Source organism: Solanum lycopersicum, chromosome 1 (genome assembly GCF_036512215.1).
Source record: "Solanum lycopersicum chromosome 1, SLM_r2.1".
NCBI classification, from domain to species: domain Eukaryota; kingdom Viridiplantae; phylum Streptophyta; class Magnoliopsida; order Solanales; family Solanaceae; genus Solanum; species Solanum lycopersicum.
Genome location: NC_090800.1, coordinates 61,344,209 through 61,362,953, shown reverse-complemented (window position 1 = coordinate 61,362,953; position 18,745 = coordinate 61,344,209).

The following is an 18,745-nucleotide window of genomic DNA, read 5'->3' as shown; positions in this document are numbered from 1 at the left end:
GAGCAGTATGGATAGAACTATGATGCCCACCCACTGGCGAGGAATGGTATGCCTCTAAAACACTTAGCATCTCAATTTTCGGCACACACCGGCGAATAAGTTCATCAACACAACTCTAGTATAAATAAGGCTCATCTCAAAATATTTTTTCCACATAATGCATGAACTCTTTCCTCTGATGGAAGGACAGTCCGATGGGACTATATCACTGGCCAGATAATTCGCTAAATCGGCGAACCATGAAATCAAGTCATGAGAAGCGGCCAATACATGCTTATCAGGGAAGGTATCATCAATTTCAGCCTTTTCACCCAACTCTTGCATAACTTCATCCTCTAATCTGGACAAGTGATCGACAACTTAATTTTCAGTCCCTTTTCTATTTTCTCCTTAAAATTAATCTCTTGAAATAGTAGTACCCATCTAATCAACCTTGGTTTCGCATCCTTTTTTGCCATGAAATATCTCAAAACGGAGTGGTCAATATGCACTATGACTCTTATGCGAAGAAAATAGGATAAATTTTTTTTTAAAATCAAATACCACCGCAAGGAGCTCTTGTTTCGTCACAGTCACAGTGTAGTTCTTTAGTGCTTCATTTAGGGCCTTACTAGCTTAATAAATGGGGTGAAGGATTTTGTCCTTTCTTTGTCCGAACACCACACCATGAGCAACCCCACTAGTATCACACATCATCTCAAATGGCTTACTCCAATCCGGGGAAATAATTATGGGCGCAGACACCAACTTCTCCTTCAACTCTCCAAATGCCTTTAGACAGGATTCATCAAAATAGAATTTACATTCCTTCTCAAGTAACTTGCAAAGAGGATGTGCATTTTTTGATAAATCCTTAATAAATCTCCGGTAGAAGGCCGCATGCCCAAGAAAACTTCTCACACCTTTTACAGAGATGGGTGGAGGAAGTCCCTATATAACCTCAACTTTGGATCGATCTACCTCTATCCCCTTCTATGAGATGCAATGCCCCAATACAATGCCCTCTTTGACCATGAACTGACATTTTTCATAGTTTAGCACAAGGTTGCAATCTTCATATCTTTTGAGAACCTCGGCCAAGTGATTCAAAAAACGATCAAAAGAGTCGCCAACAGCTGAAAAATCATCCATGAATACCGCAATACCATATCAAATAATATCGACATCATACATCTCTTAAAAGTGGCAGGTGCATTACACAACCCAAACGACATCCTCTTTAATGTGAATGTCCCAAAGGGCAAGTAAAAGTGTTTTGCTCTTGATTCTCCAGTGCAATAGAGATTTGATTGTAACCCGAATAACCATCAAGAAAACCGTACCACCCTTTTATTGCAAGCCTATCTAATATCTGATCCATGAAGGGCATAGCAAAATGTTCCTTCTCAGTCCATGCATTCAAATTTTTGTTATCCGTAAAAACTCTCCGTCCGGTAAGCGGCCTCATTGGAATAAGATCATTCTTCATATTAGGGACCATAGTCATTCCCCCCTTTTTGGGCACACATTGAACTGGGCATACCCAACTACTATCTGTGATATGATATATGACTCTGGCATCCAACCACTGAATAATCTCCGTATTAACTAACTCTTGTATAGGTGGATTCAAACATCTTGGTGCTCAATACTTGGCTTGTGATGGGACATGAGTTGGATTTTGTGTGAGTAAATACCGGGTGGGATCCCAATAATGTCTGCGATAGTCAAACTGATGGCTCATTTGAACCTTTTAAGCACTTATAATAGACACTCTACTTGTTCAACATTAATCCGATGCAATAATTACTGGCAAAAATTCATCTCTTCCTAAAAATAAATACCTCAGATGAGGTGGTAGAGCCTTAAGCTCTAACTTTGGCGCCTCCTCAATAGATGGTTACGCTAGTGGAGACTTGCGATGCTTCATAAGTAATTCTAATTTCTTTGGTTTGAACCTAAAGTTACCTCAATCAAGTGCCACAACCAACGACCCATACTCTTCAATACCATCACTCTCGAAATTCATGATCACTGCCGATAGTGCATCAACACCAATGCGCTCCTCGATTTGTACCTCAGACGTACTCTCAACCCTGAAGGATATAGCAGATAATTTTTGGAGCTCACCACTCTGCTTCATGGACCTACAAATGTTGACAGTTGTTTCTTCATTGTTTAACCTAAACTTCATTTGCCTTTTTTCCATGTCAACTAAGGCGTGACCAGCAGCTAGGAATGATCTCCCAAGAATAATAGACACCTCAAAATCCACCTCACAATCAAAAATCACAAAATTGGCTGAAAATATAAATGACTCCAGCTTCACTAACACATCATGGAGTATCCCAATAGGCCTTTTCACTTTTTGATCGGCCATCAGTAATCGCATTGCAGTGGGCTTTGGGTCTCCCAAATCCAATTTCTCGTAAATAGAGAGAGGCATGAGATTTATGCTTGCACCAAGATCACATAGTGCTTTAGCAAAGTGTAATAACCCGATGGTACATGGAATATTGAAGGCACCCGGATCTTGTTTATTTTGCCCAAGAGACCCTGTAGCTATAGCACTACACTGTTACATTCGGTCATCATCCTCAAAATTACCGATATCTTCTTAGTAACCATATCTTTCATAAACTTGGCATAACCGGGCATTTGTTCAAGAGCTTCTAACAAAGGCACATTGATAGAAAGCTATTTCAACATAGTAATAAAACACTGGTATTTACCATCCTTAGTCTTCTTTACCAATCTTTGCAAAAATGGTGTTGGTGGTTTAGGAACGCGGACCACCTTTTGCAAAAATGGTGTTGTTAGGAAGAGTACCAGGTTGATGTGGGTTCAGAGTATAAGACAATCGGTCCATTTACAACTCAAGATGCTTGATTGAGATTGCATGTGCATCCATCTTTTGCCCAATATTCCCAAATCACCTCTCAATTCTTTGGCGTGCTCATCACTAGCATCGAACCTCCTCATCATAGTTTGCAACATATCTTCAACTCGCGCCATACTACCCCACCATCCCTAGGAGAAACTTCTCGATTTTGAGGCGGAACATAATGCCCACTCTGATCGTTTCTGTCACCATGGTTACCCTAGTTGAAGTTGTTGTCGCGGTTGTACTTTCCATCTCGAACATAATGACCCTCTCTGTTGTAATTCCCATAGTTCCGACCTTCATTTCCTGGACCTTGGCGCCAATTATCCTGATTGGAGCCTTGGGCATCAGATTAGAAACCCCTGTCTGATCATTCACTGCATAAGAATCCTCTTCATACTAGTAGTCATCCGCTGGCGGTGTTGGTTTAGCTAAATAATTCACCGCATTTACTTTTTTTACACCCTCATTGACATGTTTCAATATCAACCCAAGCTTAGTTCTCATTTGATCCATCTCTATACAAATCTCATTTGCGGTCGAGTTGTGTGTAACTTGCACTGCAAAGGTGTTTATCCAGTGTCCGACTTCTTAGTTCTCCAAGCCTTATTGTTACGACAGATTTTCTCCAACTTCTCTGCGATCTTTGCATATGTGCACTCACCATAAGAACCAGACACACTAATATCAAGTACTTTCTTATTATTATCATCTTGCCCCCGATAGAAGTACTCTTTCAACGACTCATCATAAATGCGGTGGTTTGGGACACATCATACAAATGAGGTGAACCTAATCCAAGAGCTACTCACTGACTCCCCAGGAAATGCCACAAAGTTTTCACTCTATCTTTGTGGTTGAGCTTTTTAGAAACCGGGTAGTACCGTGCTAGGAACACATCCCTCAATTGCTCCCAATTATAGATTGAATTATAGGCGACTTAATGAACCAAATTTTGGCGTCTCCCGTCAGTGAGAGAGGGACACTCTTAACCTAATGATGTTCATGTCCAAGTGTGGCGTCCATTCACAAATATTATGCACTGACCTCAGTTTGGCGATGTAAGCATGTGGATCCTCAGATGGTAGCCCCGAAAACAAACCTCTGGCAGTGAGCATCTGTATCAAGCTACTAGTTACCACGAATGTATGACCTTGTGCAAGAGGAGGTAGGAAAAGAGGCCCGTTACAATCGGTAATGTTATCATTAACCCTATAAAACTCTTGCAGGCATAGGGCCGAAGGTTTCCTACTAAAATCACCATTACAAGGATTCTCCACAATTATTTGGTTGTGAGCATCAATCGGCGGAGGAAATTGACGATTGATCCCATCACCTAGATTTGCGTGATTCTATTGATCATTCATTTTTCGGACTGTACGTGTTTAGTTCTTAATAGAATGAAAGTATTGGTTCTCCTCGACTCCGTGTACTTGGCATATACTAGAGCTTGACCTAAAAGACACAAAAGCAAAGAAAAAAAGTAAAATTAGGAAATTAATGACTAAAATTCAGTAATTGATATTAAAGTTAGTCTAAAAGCCACTTTCCCTGGTAGCGACGCAAAATTTGATACGCTAAAATTACACTTCCCTAAAGAAGTGTAAGCGGTCTTATCAAGTAAAGAACCCAACTACTAGGTTGGGGTCGAACCCACGAGGAAAATGATTTAGACTGAACTTTAACGTACGATAACCTCTTTTAGTCAAGTTCTTTTGTAAAACTAATAATTAAATGGGGGATTTGTGAAACAATAAGCGTTGAAATGTTTTAAAATCAAACAAGTAGCAAGAGTAAATTGTTGGTGTTTATCAAGTTGTGAGAGAAACTAGGGTTTCAGTGTTCCCCAAAGGTTCATAACGCCATAAGCCTAGCTATAACAATTTTTTCCTAGTGTTTTGCATGCAAAGTGATAATTTATGTATCGCTAAATCTTTGGGCCGAAATTAAGAGAATTTCACCCTGTACCTTGGTCAGGCTACGTGTGTCTAATTTACTAACCCTTACCTTTACTTCATATTATGCATCATATTCGATGTTTGGCTTAGTTATTACTTTGCACCAATCAAAACTAGCCTATTAGATAGAATCCACTAAATCTATGTCGATAATTCTTTTCCTATTTACAACCCCCTTGGTCCGGCAAGTAGCAATAAGGCGAAATCTAACGCGTGCACTAGTTGAAAGGACTTTTAGACAAAATAATTATTGTTGCATGCAATAACCTAGTTGAGAATTATTAATTAGTTAGGATTATTTGTTAATCACTCATGGTTCCCACAACCCTAGTTGTGGATTTAGTTACCCATTCTTAGAAGAACACAATTCATATTTGTTCAATAATAAATCATGAACTTACTTTAACAAGTTTGAAGAAAATCTAGAAATTGAACTTGAAATTGCACAATTATCTTGAATAACAAACTCAAAAATTAAAATTTATTGTCAAAACAAATCTCTAAGAACAAATGTATGAAATTAGCAAAAGAATCCAACCCCCAAAATGAGGTTTTTCACCCTATTTATAATAAAAAGAGTCCTAAATTAAAAGGGATTCAAAATAAGGAAAGTTTTGTCTAAAACGCGACTTCAATCGACGACCCCACAAACGGTCCGTTGGTCAAATGACAGACCATCGACTGCCTTCATTGGTCCATACTTAGCATTTTTTCAGAGCCTGAACGTTGCATCTTCTCTGATCCAATCGACGGACGAATAACATGATCTATCGATTCACTTATGGTCCGTCGATGCTTCTCTTCATTCTATACTTAGATTTTCTTTAACACCGGGTACTAGGACATCTCTCTGATCTAATTGACATTTCACCGAGATGATCCGTCGATCAGTCAACGGACCTTCGATCCATCTGTAGCTTCATAATTAGTCAGAATTCCCCGAGTTTCTTTCAGATGCTTGAACTTTCAATCGACGGTAACCATCTACGGTCCGTCGATGGAATGACAGGCCGTTTGTGTCTTTGTGGGTCACTTCTGCACTGATTTTTACACAACCTTTTGCATTTCTGTTTTGGACAACTTTCCTGCAAAATGTAGATAAAACAAAATAAAATTACTACAAAAAGGCCCTAGACACCCACTAAACTTAAGGAAAAAGCATTGAAAGTATCATGAAACCACGATACATCAGTCCCTCTTCATGTCGTTCACCAAAAGACTTCTTGTAGATCACGGTACATCTTAGTGCCACTTGAATGAATAGAATATCTAGAATTATGGTATTTTGTGAGGACATATCGCCTCAACACACCGACATTTGGAACACATAAGTCACCCTGGTAAATAAGTACGTTATCACCCCTTGGGAGATGACCTTAAAATTTTGCTGATAAATTGCACCATTCAACTGAAGTAATATAGGATCGCTATTCTTCTTTTCCATAATCTCCGGTAGCAATGATGACTCTAATCCAATCTGAACTATCACACTCAATTTGACTTGTCCATAAGGAAAACTTCTAAGTGAGCAAGCCGGTGAAAATCTCTGGCTAACTCTTACTTCTTTCCTTGTGATAACGCACAAATGTATCTCATCCATTACTAGGTGTAGGTGATTTTAATTTAGTGTAAACCTAATAAGAGTTAGGTTCAAACCCACGAGGAGCAATACATTATAGAAATAAATTATGAAGCAGAGATTGTGGTCTAATTTGTTATAGAAAAAGACATTATCAAAATCAAGCAAAGTAAGTTAATGAATTGACAACAAATGTAAGATGGGGTTTTTAAAGTGTCAACTATTAACTACAACAGTAACGAAAGCTTGAGACTAGATAAGTATACAACGATTCTCGGGGGTGTGATAGATCCAATTTCTCTATGGGGTAGTTACTAATTACTAAAACTCTACTAAATCACAATGGGTAGGCTAGACTATCAATGCAATTCTTGAACTATTATGATTAATAAGAGTTCTCTCGAACATCGACGAGAATGACAATTAAGCAACCCAAAACCTAAATAAATCTACTCTCTCAAGCTAGATGGGTAGAATTGAATTTAGATTCACTCTCTCGAGCTGAATCGATGATGAACCAGTCACTACAATCCTCATTTTATAATTTTGATTTTAAAACATTCTCTCAAGCAAGCATAGAATACTAGTCTATAATTGTAATAAGTACAATTCAAGAATAAAGCCTCAATTATCAATAGAAGCCACTTCAAAAAATTAAAAAAACTCAAAAATTAATAACATCTAAATGCTTCTTAAGGATATAAATCACAGAGTCACACCATCAAGAACGGGATTTTTAGTACACATCACAAAAAAATAAGAAACATTTACAGGCTATGTTGTCCATGAGTTGGGTAATTGTATCCAAGTCATTACACAATGCTTCCAAATAAACTGAAAAACAAAACCATAGATGCTTTACTTAAAAACTCTAAAAAACACAAGTACAATGTTTTCAGTTATTTCGCTCAAAATCCCAGAGTCAAGGAATGTGGAAGTCCTAGGTCTACATTTCAAAATTCATTTTATGCACTCCTTGATTTTTGCTTTCAAATGCACTCATAGGACTAAGTCGAGCATCGCCCACAACACCCATTTCTTCTATACATCGTCTTTCCAAATTGAATCTTTAACTTTTCAGCTTGGTGGCATTAGGCGATCAAAGTCGAGTTGCCAACCATCTGTTCTACACCATTGTTTTTTCCTCAATCTCATCAATCAATAATTACTTGTAGGCGGACTACAGTTCCCTCGCCGATCCATTCAACGGATCGCCGACTAATAAGATCCATCACCCAGTTTTCAATGTTCAAAGGGTGGCATACTGTAACTTTAGGTTAGCCAAAGAGCCACTCGGTTGTTTGGCGAGTGGTCTTGTCGATCACCAGGGTTGTCTTTCTTCAACTTCTTTAGCTTTTTCATTCTTTTTTACCTTGTAATCTCCTAACCATTCTCTTTTGCCTTACTTACTGCAAATCTATATTTTTACATAACTATGTAGCATCTAATATATATTAAGGACAATAAAAACATGAAAAGAAAGCCCTATATGTGTCCAAATATAAGACTCATCACCTCAAAATGTTCTACACTACCCATCAATAGTTTGTTGAGATCGTTGACCACTACACTGACCTTACCCGAAAGCACATTCATTCCATAGTCATTGAGGACTTCAAGCCATCTCCTCTGACGAAGATTCAATTCTTTCTGGGTGAACACATACTGAAGGTTCTTATGATCTATGAAAACATCAACATGAACACCAACAAGTACGTCTTCATATCTTTAGGGAAAATATTGTGGTTGCACGTTTCAAGTCATGGGTCGCGTAATTTTTCTCATGAACCTTTAAATAGCTAGAAACATAAGCTACGACCTTACCTTGTTGCATCAGCAGACAAGCTAGGAAGACCCTCCAGGTATCATAATAAATAACATAATTGTATGATCCATCTGATACAGTCAAGACGGGAGTTATAGTCAACCTAGTCTTCAGTTCTAAGAAGCTTTTTCACACTTATATGAAGTCAAAAGTTCGACCTTTTTTATAAGTCAACATAGTCAATGGGAAATCTATGGATGAAAATCCTTCAAGAAATCTCCTGTAATAATCATCCAAACCCAAATTACTTCTAATATATATTGGAGATGTGGGTCCATGATAGTGCTTTACTACATCAATTTTTTGAATACCACTCGGATCCCTTTGTTGGATACCATATGAACAATGAAAGAGACAAAATGTAGAAAAATTCACATTTCCAAACTTGGTGAATGGATGGATATCTTTAAGAATTTACAAAACAACACTTAGATTAGTTGTATGCTCATCCTTATTGAGATAGTAAATTAGTATATCATCAATAAAGACGATAACTAACAAGTCCAAATACTATTTGAACACCTTGTACTTTGATTCAATGAAAGATGCATGAGCATTTGTTCGTCCAGAACTCAAAACTACAAATTCATAGTGGCCATACCGAGTCCTGAAGGCTATCTTCGGGATGGCTCTATCTCTCACTCTAAGCTGATGATAGCCACATTGGAGGTCTATCTTAGAAAATTAAATAGCACATGAAGTTGGTCAAACAAGTCATAAATCATGGGAATAAGATACTTATTCTTGATTGTGACTTTGTTTAACTAATGATAATCAATGCACACCTTGAGAAAATTGTCTTTCTTGCGCTGAAACAACACTAGAGCACCCCATAGAAATATGTTGTGTCTGATGCAGATCTTACATAGTATGTCCTTCAAATTTTATTTTGATTTCTTACGCTCATGTGGAGTCATTCTGTAAAGAGGAATTGAAATAGGCTCTGTGACATCTAGAAAATTCTATGACAAAAGCTAGAGCCTAACCTAATGAATTAGGACTTATAAAGGGGTAATTACAATCCTATGGGCTTTGGGAAAATGTTGAGGAAGTCTCGAGCGTTTAGAATATGAGAAACACATAAGAAATTTAGGTGGACGAAATCTGGAACAAGCCCCGCGTTAAGCGCCTGCCTCCAATTTTTGAAAATTCCAGCTCTGTGTCGCGGAGCTGGCATGAGTTCCTCTCCCTCAAAATGCATTTTCAAAATAGGATTTGGAACCCTTGCGCGATGCGAACCTACCTCCCATATTTGATAATTTCATGATTTTTTAAGTTGAACTCTTATTTTAAAATCCAACTAGTGTAGGGGTGTTTTGCGTGTTTTGGGTATTTTGGGTGGGTTAATATATATAAAATTTAGTAATTTTCCACAAATTCCCCAATCAAATACTCAAACTTACAATTAGAATAAAAAAGAAGTAGAAGCTCTACCTTCTCTCTAGTTTCTCTCTCTCCTCAAACCTCCATTGAAGAACATAGAAGCTCCAAGAAGAAGAACAATTCTCAATGGATTCAACTCAAATTCTTTGCGAAATCATCTTTAAGGTATGATTTATTTCAATCTTGGAATTCCTTTCTCCAAGAGGCCCCTCCAAACAAGTTTTCAAAATTTCCAAAATCTAGAGTTTTTGTCTACACATGGGTCTTCTTTGAAAAACAAAATTATGAATAAATTATGATGAATTAGGATCATTTAATGTTGTTCATGTATATAATGATGGTTAATCGTTGTTATTCACTTAAGATTCACTTGGACCCATGTTCTTTCCAATGGCATAAAACTGTTAAATTGATATGGTGAATTGTTGAAGATGATGTATTGTCAATTGTTTATATTGATGTTAGTTATGTTGTTGCTTCATGAATTACCTTGTTTTATGTATTGGTTATACATTCTTGAATATTGAAGTATGAAGTCCCATGAAGGGCAAAAAGGTATGGAATTTGGTTATTTCTTGAACTCAATTGTGAAAGATGAATTACTTAGAGAGAAATATAATGATAATATATCTAATGTATTGTTGTGGTGCTGATAACAAGTATCCCTCATCCTTAACCCTATACACTTGGATTAGCTATGAAGTATGTATGTATGTATATTGTGGTATAATTTTTATATGATTCGAAGGTACTTCTCATAATTATAAATAATTGTTGAAGTGAAAGGTTTACTCACTTGCCAGTTGTTTCTAAAGTGAAAGGATTGTTCTCAATTATAATCACCTATGAGATATTATGATTAGATGTTTACATAAGGGTCTAATAAAGTATAATGTGAACTTATGTAATGATTAAAGATGATTAGTAAAGGGAATATGTGTTTAACACTGAAAGGGCATGTAAATGATATGGAGGTTTCTACATTTAGCAAGTCCGGCCTCCCACATAGATTCCTTTTACGTTTAGCATGTCCGGGTTCCCAATATATGTGTTGTCTCATTAGATGGAAACCTTCTATGTCTAACAAGTCCGGTTTTCTAGTAACATTTTACTTGACACTAAACTATTTGCCAAAATAGGATTATATCTTAGAGGATACACCTATATAGATATGTACGAAAGGTTACACCTTAGGCAAGTGTTAACCTTCTCTTTTTGGTGTGGAGTAGAACACCGGATTACATGTAGCTCTCATGGTCTCATTTCGGTTATTGCAACCTTTTTCCTTAATTTAAAATTTAATGAATGAGTAAAATGTATGAACTCTCAATATGTATTTCTTAAGGTATTCTACATAGTGTGAGGGAGTGTATGGGGGACTTCTCTTATATATTGCACTTGTGCGATTCTAAGAGAAGGTTGTAGTAGTGTTCTTGTATGATTAAGTTGCTTATGACTTAGGTATGTTAAGCTCTGTATGTTCCATATGAATATGAAAATAAATGACAAAGTATGAGATTATAAATGTATGTATAAAGTAGGTTGCTTATTGTGATTCTTAGCTTTGGATAGGTTATGGGATTCTATTATTTGTATTTCACAAGTATTGCTTAGGTTATCTACATATTGGGATGATATCATATTTGGTTGGCTTATGATGCTCACTTTATGTAAATATTGAATTTACTTGAAGAAAAACATGCTTTGACTAAAATTTCCTTTTGTACATACATTAATTATTTTTATGCATAGAATCCATACATATTATGTGTGATGTACTAACCCATATTTCTTCCTTTTCTAAACAATGTAGATTCGGCCTTTGAAGATATTCAAGGCTAATTCTCAAGACACTTGAACTTGCTTCTCCAAGTTGGTGAGTCCTCAAGTTAGAGGACAAGACCTTATATTCTAACTTTTAGTTTTTTTTCTTATAATTGCAAGTAATTGTTGTAATTCCTTTCTAGACATTCTCATTGATGTATAGGCTAAGTCCCAAATTTCTATTCCTTTATGTCTACACGGTACATTGTGACAAAGTTAGATTCCATTTTGAATTTATGAAGTGAAGTTGAACTTCCAAAGTGAACATTTTAAATTTTCCGTATTTTTATTCTATGATACGTGATATGACGAATGCTAAGGGCTTGTATAAGACCTCTTAAAGGTTGAATATGCCGGTAACAACTATGGGTGCTCTCTGGTCGTTATAAACTTGGTATCAGAGCATAAAAGTCGAGAATGATGTAGGATTGATGTCACAACGTACCACGTCGATTAGAATCTTGTTCATGGGTGTGAAGTGCGCCACACTTGTGAATGAAAGGCCATAAGATGCTTAGGAACTTTAACTCTCTTGTTATTCATTAGTCGTGCCTAGGAGTCTTAAATCTATCTAGTCCTTTCTTCTTATCCTTTTTATGCTTATATTAAATAAATACATGAAGGACTAATGCTAGGAGGGCCGAGGAGGAGAATGTGAATAAGGCGGTTCCCCCTAAATTTCCTAAGGACCCTCAAGTTCCTATTGAAGATATGGCTTTATCTAATGTCAGTATAAGGGCGGCTAGTCGTAGTTTGACTCAAATGTTGGAACTTCAAGTGGATAGAGACACTAGGGTGCACGTGAACCCTAATGCCAGAACTACCGCTTCTAGGATTAGGAATTTGACAAGGATGAATCCCCTTACATTCTTTTGCTCAAAAGTGTAGGAGGACCCGCAAGGGTATATTGATGAAATGTTCAAGGTTTTAGATGCTATGGGTGTGTATTCTCAAGAAAAGACGACACTAGCTGCCTATAAACTCAAAGATGTAGCTCACGTTTAGTATGAACAATGGAAAGAGGCAAGGCCTATAAGAGAAGGTTTGGTTAATCAGGCATCATTAAAGACAACTTTCCTTGATAGGTTCTTCCCCTTAAAATTAATGGAGAGGAAAATGCAGTAGTTTATCTACCATGATAAAGGTGGTATGAGTGTGAAGGAGTATAGTCTCAATTTACTCAACTATATCAATATGTTACTACTATGGTGGCGGAATGTAGGGCTAAGATGAACAAGTTTTTTATGAGGATATCCAACCTTGGGGTTAATGAATGTAGGTCGGCTATGTTGATTCTTAACATGGACATCTCTCATATAATGGTTCATGCCGAAAAAATTGAACAGCAAAAGCTTAAGCAAGTTGGTAAGGGGTTGAAGAGGACAAGGGCCGAAGATGGAAATCCAAGACTAGATTTGAGGTTCAAGATAAGCCAAGTTCAAGAGGAGGTTCTCCAACCAAGATCCTCCTAGCATTCCAAGGTTAAACAAGGATAATGTGTCTACCCCCAAGCCTTAAGAAGGAAGAGGTGGTGATTCTTATGTTGAGAAGCTTACGTGTGCAAAGTGTGGTAAGAAGTATGGATGAAAGTATCTAATTGGCACTTTTGGTTGCTATGAATATGGTAAGAGTGGTAGCATGAAAAGGGACTGCCCTATGTTGAAGGTTGAAGGTAGGGAGAATGTTCAAGAACAATCAAGTTGCCCGAATTCCGATGTTCCTAAGAAGGATCACTTATGTGCTCTCCAATCCCAAGGTGGTCAAGAGAGCTCTCCGGATGCTGTTATCGTTATGTTGCAAGTATATCCAATTAATGTTTATGCATTGCTGGGTCCCGGTTCAACTTTTTCTTTTGAATCTCCTTTAGTGGCTATAAAATTTTATATAGTTCCCTATGTCTTACATGAACCCTTTTTGGTTTCTACACTGGTGTGTGATCCCATAGTAACTAAACGAGTTTATAGGAGTTGTCCCATCCCATTGCCCAATAGAGTCAGATTGGATGATTTAGTAGAACATGATATGTAGGACTTTGATGTTAATTTTGGGGATGGATCAGCTACATTCTTGTTTTGCTTCCGTTGATTGTAGAACTCGGGTAGTAAAGTTTCAATTTCTTAATGAACCCATTTTTGAATGGAAGGGAGGAAAATCAATCCCTAGGGGTAGGATCATTTCATGTATAAAATCTTGTAAGATTATTGCTAAAGGTTGTCTCTGTCATATTGTGAGATTCAAGGATCTTGAGTTTGAGACTCCTCCATTAGAGTCGATCCCCTTAGTGAAGGACTTTTTGGAAGTCTTTCTTGATGAATTGCTCGGATTCCTCTCGAATGGGAGATAGACTTCTGCAGAGATTTGTTGACGAATACACAACCTATTTCAATCCCTCCTTATCGGGTGACCCAAACGTAATTGAAGGAATTAAATGCTCAACTCAAAAAATTCTAGATAAGGGTTTTATTCAACCAAGCATATCTCCATGGGGTGCTTCGATATTGTTTGTGAAGAAGAAAGATGGGTCTTTAAGAATATGTATTGATTAACGCAAATTGAAAAATGTCACTATAAAAATTAAGTATCCACTCCCTAAAACTGATGTTTGTTTGACCAACTCCAAGGATCAAGTAACTTTTCGAAAATTGATTTGAGGTTGGGTTACCACTAAGTTAGACTTGGAGGTGTTGATACTTCGAAAATGGCATTCCAAATTGGTATGGTCATTCTGAATTCTTAATGATCTCTTTTATTCTTCTAAATTCCCCGGCGGCTTTCATGGACCTTACGAATTGAGTTTTTAGAAGTTATCTTTATTTGTTTGTGATTGTCTTCACTGACGACATCTTGATATACTCTAAGAGTGAGATTGATCATATGATTCATTTGAGAATAGTGTTGCAAGTCCTTAAGAATAACTAAATTTTTGCATAATTTAATACATGTAAATTTTAGCTGAGATCGGTTGCTTTTTTTGGACACATTTTCCCTCGTGAAGGGGTAGAGTTCGACCCAAGAAATACGAATGCGGTAAAAAATTGGCCTAAATCTCTGAGTCCTACCGATATCCAAAGCTTTTTAGGTTTCGCCAGGTACTATAGGATATTTGTTAAGGGATTTTTCTCTATTACATCACTGTTAACAAAATCGACCCAAAGAAAGTCCAAGTTCAAGTGGTCGGAAGCGTGTCAAAGAGATTTCAATTATTAAAGGAAATCCTTACCTCCGCTCTGGTGTTGACCTTATCGGAGGGTACCGAACAATTTGTTGTGTATTGTGATGCCTCTCAAGTAGGTTTAGGTTCTGTCCTTATGAAACATGGCAAGGTGATAGCATATGCCTCTAGGCAACTTCAGGTGCATGAGAAGAACTACCTAAATCATGACCTGAACTAGCGATCATGGAATTTTTTTTGAAAATATGGAGACATTACCTATATGGAGTTCAAGTAGATGTCTTCACCGATCAGAAGATTCTCAAATATGTGTTCACTCAAAAGGACTTGAGTCTACGCCAAATAAGGTGGTTAGAGCTTTTAAAATATAATGATTCGAGTGTCCTTTACCACCCCAGGAAATATAATGTGGTTGCAAATGCTTTGAGTTAAATGTTTATGGGTAGTGTAAGTCATTTTGATGATAATAAGAAGGAGTTAGTGAAAGAGGTACATAGGTTAAGCCCGATTAGGTGTTCAACTAGAAGAATTTCCAAAGGGTGGTGTCATGGTTTGATATAACTCTAAGTCATCTTTAGTGGTTCAGGTGAAGTCTAAGCAACATTTTGATCCTCTATTGATGGATTTGAAGGAATTGGTTCTTAATAAATCTATAAAAACTCTATCAAGGAGAATATGGGGTGCTTAGGCACCAAAGAAGGTTATGTGTACCAGATGTGGATGGCCTAAGGGAAACAACTTAGAAAAGGACCATGGTTCTCGGTATTTCGTCCATTTGGGGGCCACTAAAATGTATCGTGACATGCGCGAGATTCATTGGTGGAATGGAATAAAATGGGACATAGCAAACTTCGTGGATAATTTCTAAAATTGCCAACAAGTCAAGGTCGAGCACCAAGTATCGGGAGTCTAACTCACGATATTGATATTCCTACTTGGAAGAGGGAAAATGTCAACATGGACTTCGTGGTACGTTTCCCTCATACTCGTAGGAAACATGACTCCATTTGGGTCATTATGGATAGGTTGACTAACTCAGCCTATTTTTTTCCCGTCAAGTTTTTTTATTCAGTGAAAGAATATTCTAGATTGTACATTAAAGAAATGGTAAAGTTACGTGGGACCCTTTTGGTTGATCATTTCGGATAGAGGTACCCAATTTACTTCCCACTTTTGGATGTCCTTCCAAAGTAGGCTTGTTACTCAGTAAACCTTAGTACCACATTTCACCCTAAAATGGATGGTCAAGAAGATTTCGCCATCTAAACCCTAGAAGACATATTGAGGGTGTGATTCATTGACTTCAAGGATAATTGGGATGACCACCTACCCTTTATAGAATTTTCGTACAACTATAACTACCATTCAAGTATTTCCATGGCACCATTTGAAGAACTTTATGGTACGAGGTTTTGGTCTCTGGTTGGGTGGTTTGAAGTGGGTGAGTTTTTTCTTCTTGGTCCTGAGGTAGTCTATGAGGCTAACAAAAAAGTTTGACTTATAAGAGATCTGTTGAAAATGGCTTATAGTCGGCAAAAGTCTTATGCCGACAATAGATTGAGGGATCTTGAGTTTGATATAGAAGATTTTGTCTACTTGAAGATTTCGCCCATGAAAGGGGTAGTAAGATTTTGTAAAAAGACGAACCTTAGTCGCTGATATTTGTGCCCTTATGAAATTTTGAAACAAGTCACAAAAGTGGCATATGAGTTAAAATTGCCAATTGAATTGGCCTTGGTTCATGTGGTGTTCCATGCGTCTATTCTCAAGAGATGTATAGGTGACCCATTGTGTATTCTCCCTCTACAAAGTTTAGGGGTAAACGAGAACCTCTCACGTGAGGAGGTTCCAGTTGAGATCTTGTATTGCCAAGTTAATAAATTGAGGAATAAAGAGGTTGCCTCCGTAAAAGTTCCTACGGAGAAACCATCTAGTTGAGGATGCAACATGGGAGGTAAAGGCGACATGAAGTCCCTCTATCCTCATCTTTTACCTCTTACTCCTACCCAAAGTTGAGGTTAGCATTTCCTATTAAATGAGAGTTATGAATAATGTTGAACTTATAATGCTTTCTTATGTGTGCATATTCTTCTAGAAATTCATGCCTAAGTTGAGGTTTCATGAATTATAGTCCCCATGGTTGACTTGAACTTATATGTAATGTGTTATATTGTCTTCATGGGAGTTATATTGAGCATGCTTGATGTTGTGTTGAGAGAAAATTAGCATTATACCTCTTCAAATGTTCATATTTGAGCTCGTGATGAAATGGATAAGGTAGTTCCTTCTTGTACGTTGTGAAATGATGAGTTTTTTTTATGTGACGAGTTGTGGACCTAGTCCCCATGTTATGATGCTATTATTATGTGTTTAAAGGAGTTGAGAATTCCTCCTATGAGTTGTGACTCATTATGATATTGCTTGTTGTTGGGCTGCTAGTCTTGAGTCTCTTTCTTTTCCCCAACAAACGGTTAGAGGTGTCATTCGGAGACGAATGTTCCTAAGGGGGAAATATTGTAAAACCCCAGAAATTCTATTACCAAAGCTAGATCCTAACCTAATATATTATAAGTTAAAAAGGGGCAATAACAATCCTAAGGGTTTGGGGAATGATTTGGGGAAGACTCGATGGTTTAGAGATGAGAAACAAAAAAAAATTTCGATGGACGAATTTAGGCACCAGCCGCGCGCCTGCCTCCAATTTCTGAAGATTCTAGCTCTGTGATGCGGAGCTGACACGAGGTCCTCTGTCTCAAAATGCTTTTAAGAACAAAGAATTGAACCTCCTTGCACGATGCAGACCCACCTCCCATTTTTGACAATTTCGCAATTTTTCAAGTTGGACTCTTATTTCAATGTCCAACTAGTGCAGGGGTGTTTTGGATATTTTGGGCAGGTTAATATATGTAGTATTTTGTCATTTTACACCCATTACCCAATTAAAAACTCAAACTCTCAATAAGAATTAAAAAAAATAAGAGGCTCTATCTTCCTCTCTAATTTCTCTCTCTCCTCAAACCTCCGTTGAAGAACTTTGGAGCTCCAAGAAGAAGACCAATTATCAAGGGATTCAACTTAAATTCGTGGCATAACGGGAATGTAACCAATCAATAACTAGAATGATATTAAAATCTACTTTTTCTAGCTTCACAATGCTTACTGAGGTGAATTTTTGAGAGACTATAATAAGGCAATTTTTGTATACCTATTTAGATATAACTCAGTCACCAATTGTAGTAGAGACTAAGAAGGATTATGACAGATTTTCTCGATTGACATCAAAGTTTAGTGCAATATAGGGAGTCATAAACAAAGTGTATACCTTGGATCAGAAAATGCATAAACATAATGTACCAGTGACCACACAAGGAGAATATTTCTTGTCCTGACAAGTCTGGAGAGCATACAACTTGTTCTAGCATTGATCGCCACCTCTACCAGATGAAGCACCCTACTGAGTGGGCGATCTGCTAGCGTTGTTGAAGTAGTAGATTGAGCCATGTGACCTCATTATCCTTGATGGTATAAATGGAAACCTTTCTACCTATGACACACAGACTAGAAACACCAAAAACACTTCTCTGTTCAGGACACACATGTGGATGACTCTTGCCATACTTTGGGCAAGTATGGTTACCTGAAGCTCTCCATTATTACTTAGAGACTGATTCCCTTGATTTCTAATCTATTAAAACCTAGGGGATGGAGTGTTAGTTGATGAAGGTATGCGGGTTGTAGACCTCTACTTAACTTTGAGCGATTCATACTGCCCGACCTTTGCTGAGAGTATTCATAATTGCTTGTTCTGGCCTTCTTATGGTCCCTATCCATTTCCTAAGATTATCTCCCTTAAACTGCTGAGCATAAGTCACGAGTCTGGAGATATCGGTATCACCTAACAACCTAACATTTCTATACTCTATCTTTAACAGATAAGATACTCCAACCAAGAACTTTCTTATTTAAGCCCTCGAATCGCAACAATATGTGGAGCATACATGGAGAGTTGATTCAACTTCAACCTATATTTTTGGACTGAGATTGAACCCTGCTTCAAGTTCATAAAATATCGCGCCTTATAATCTCTCAAATATCTTAAGAAATATCTATTTTATCAATTCCAAGTCACATGAGTTGTATG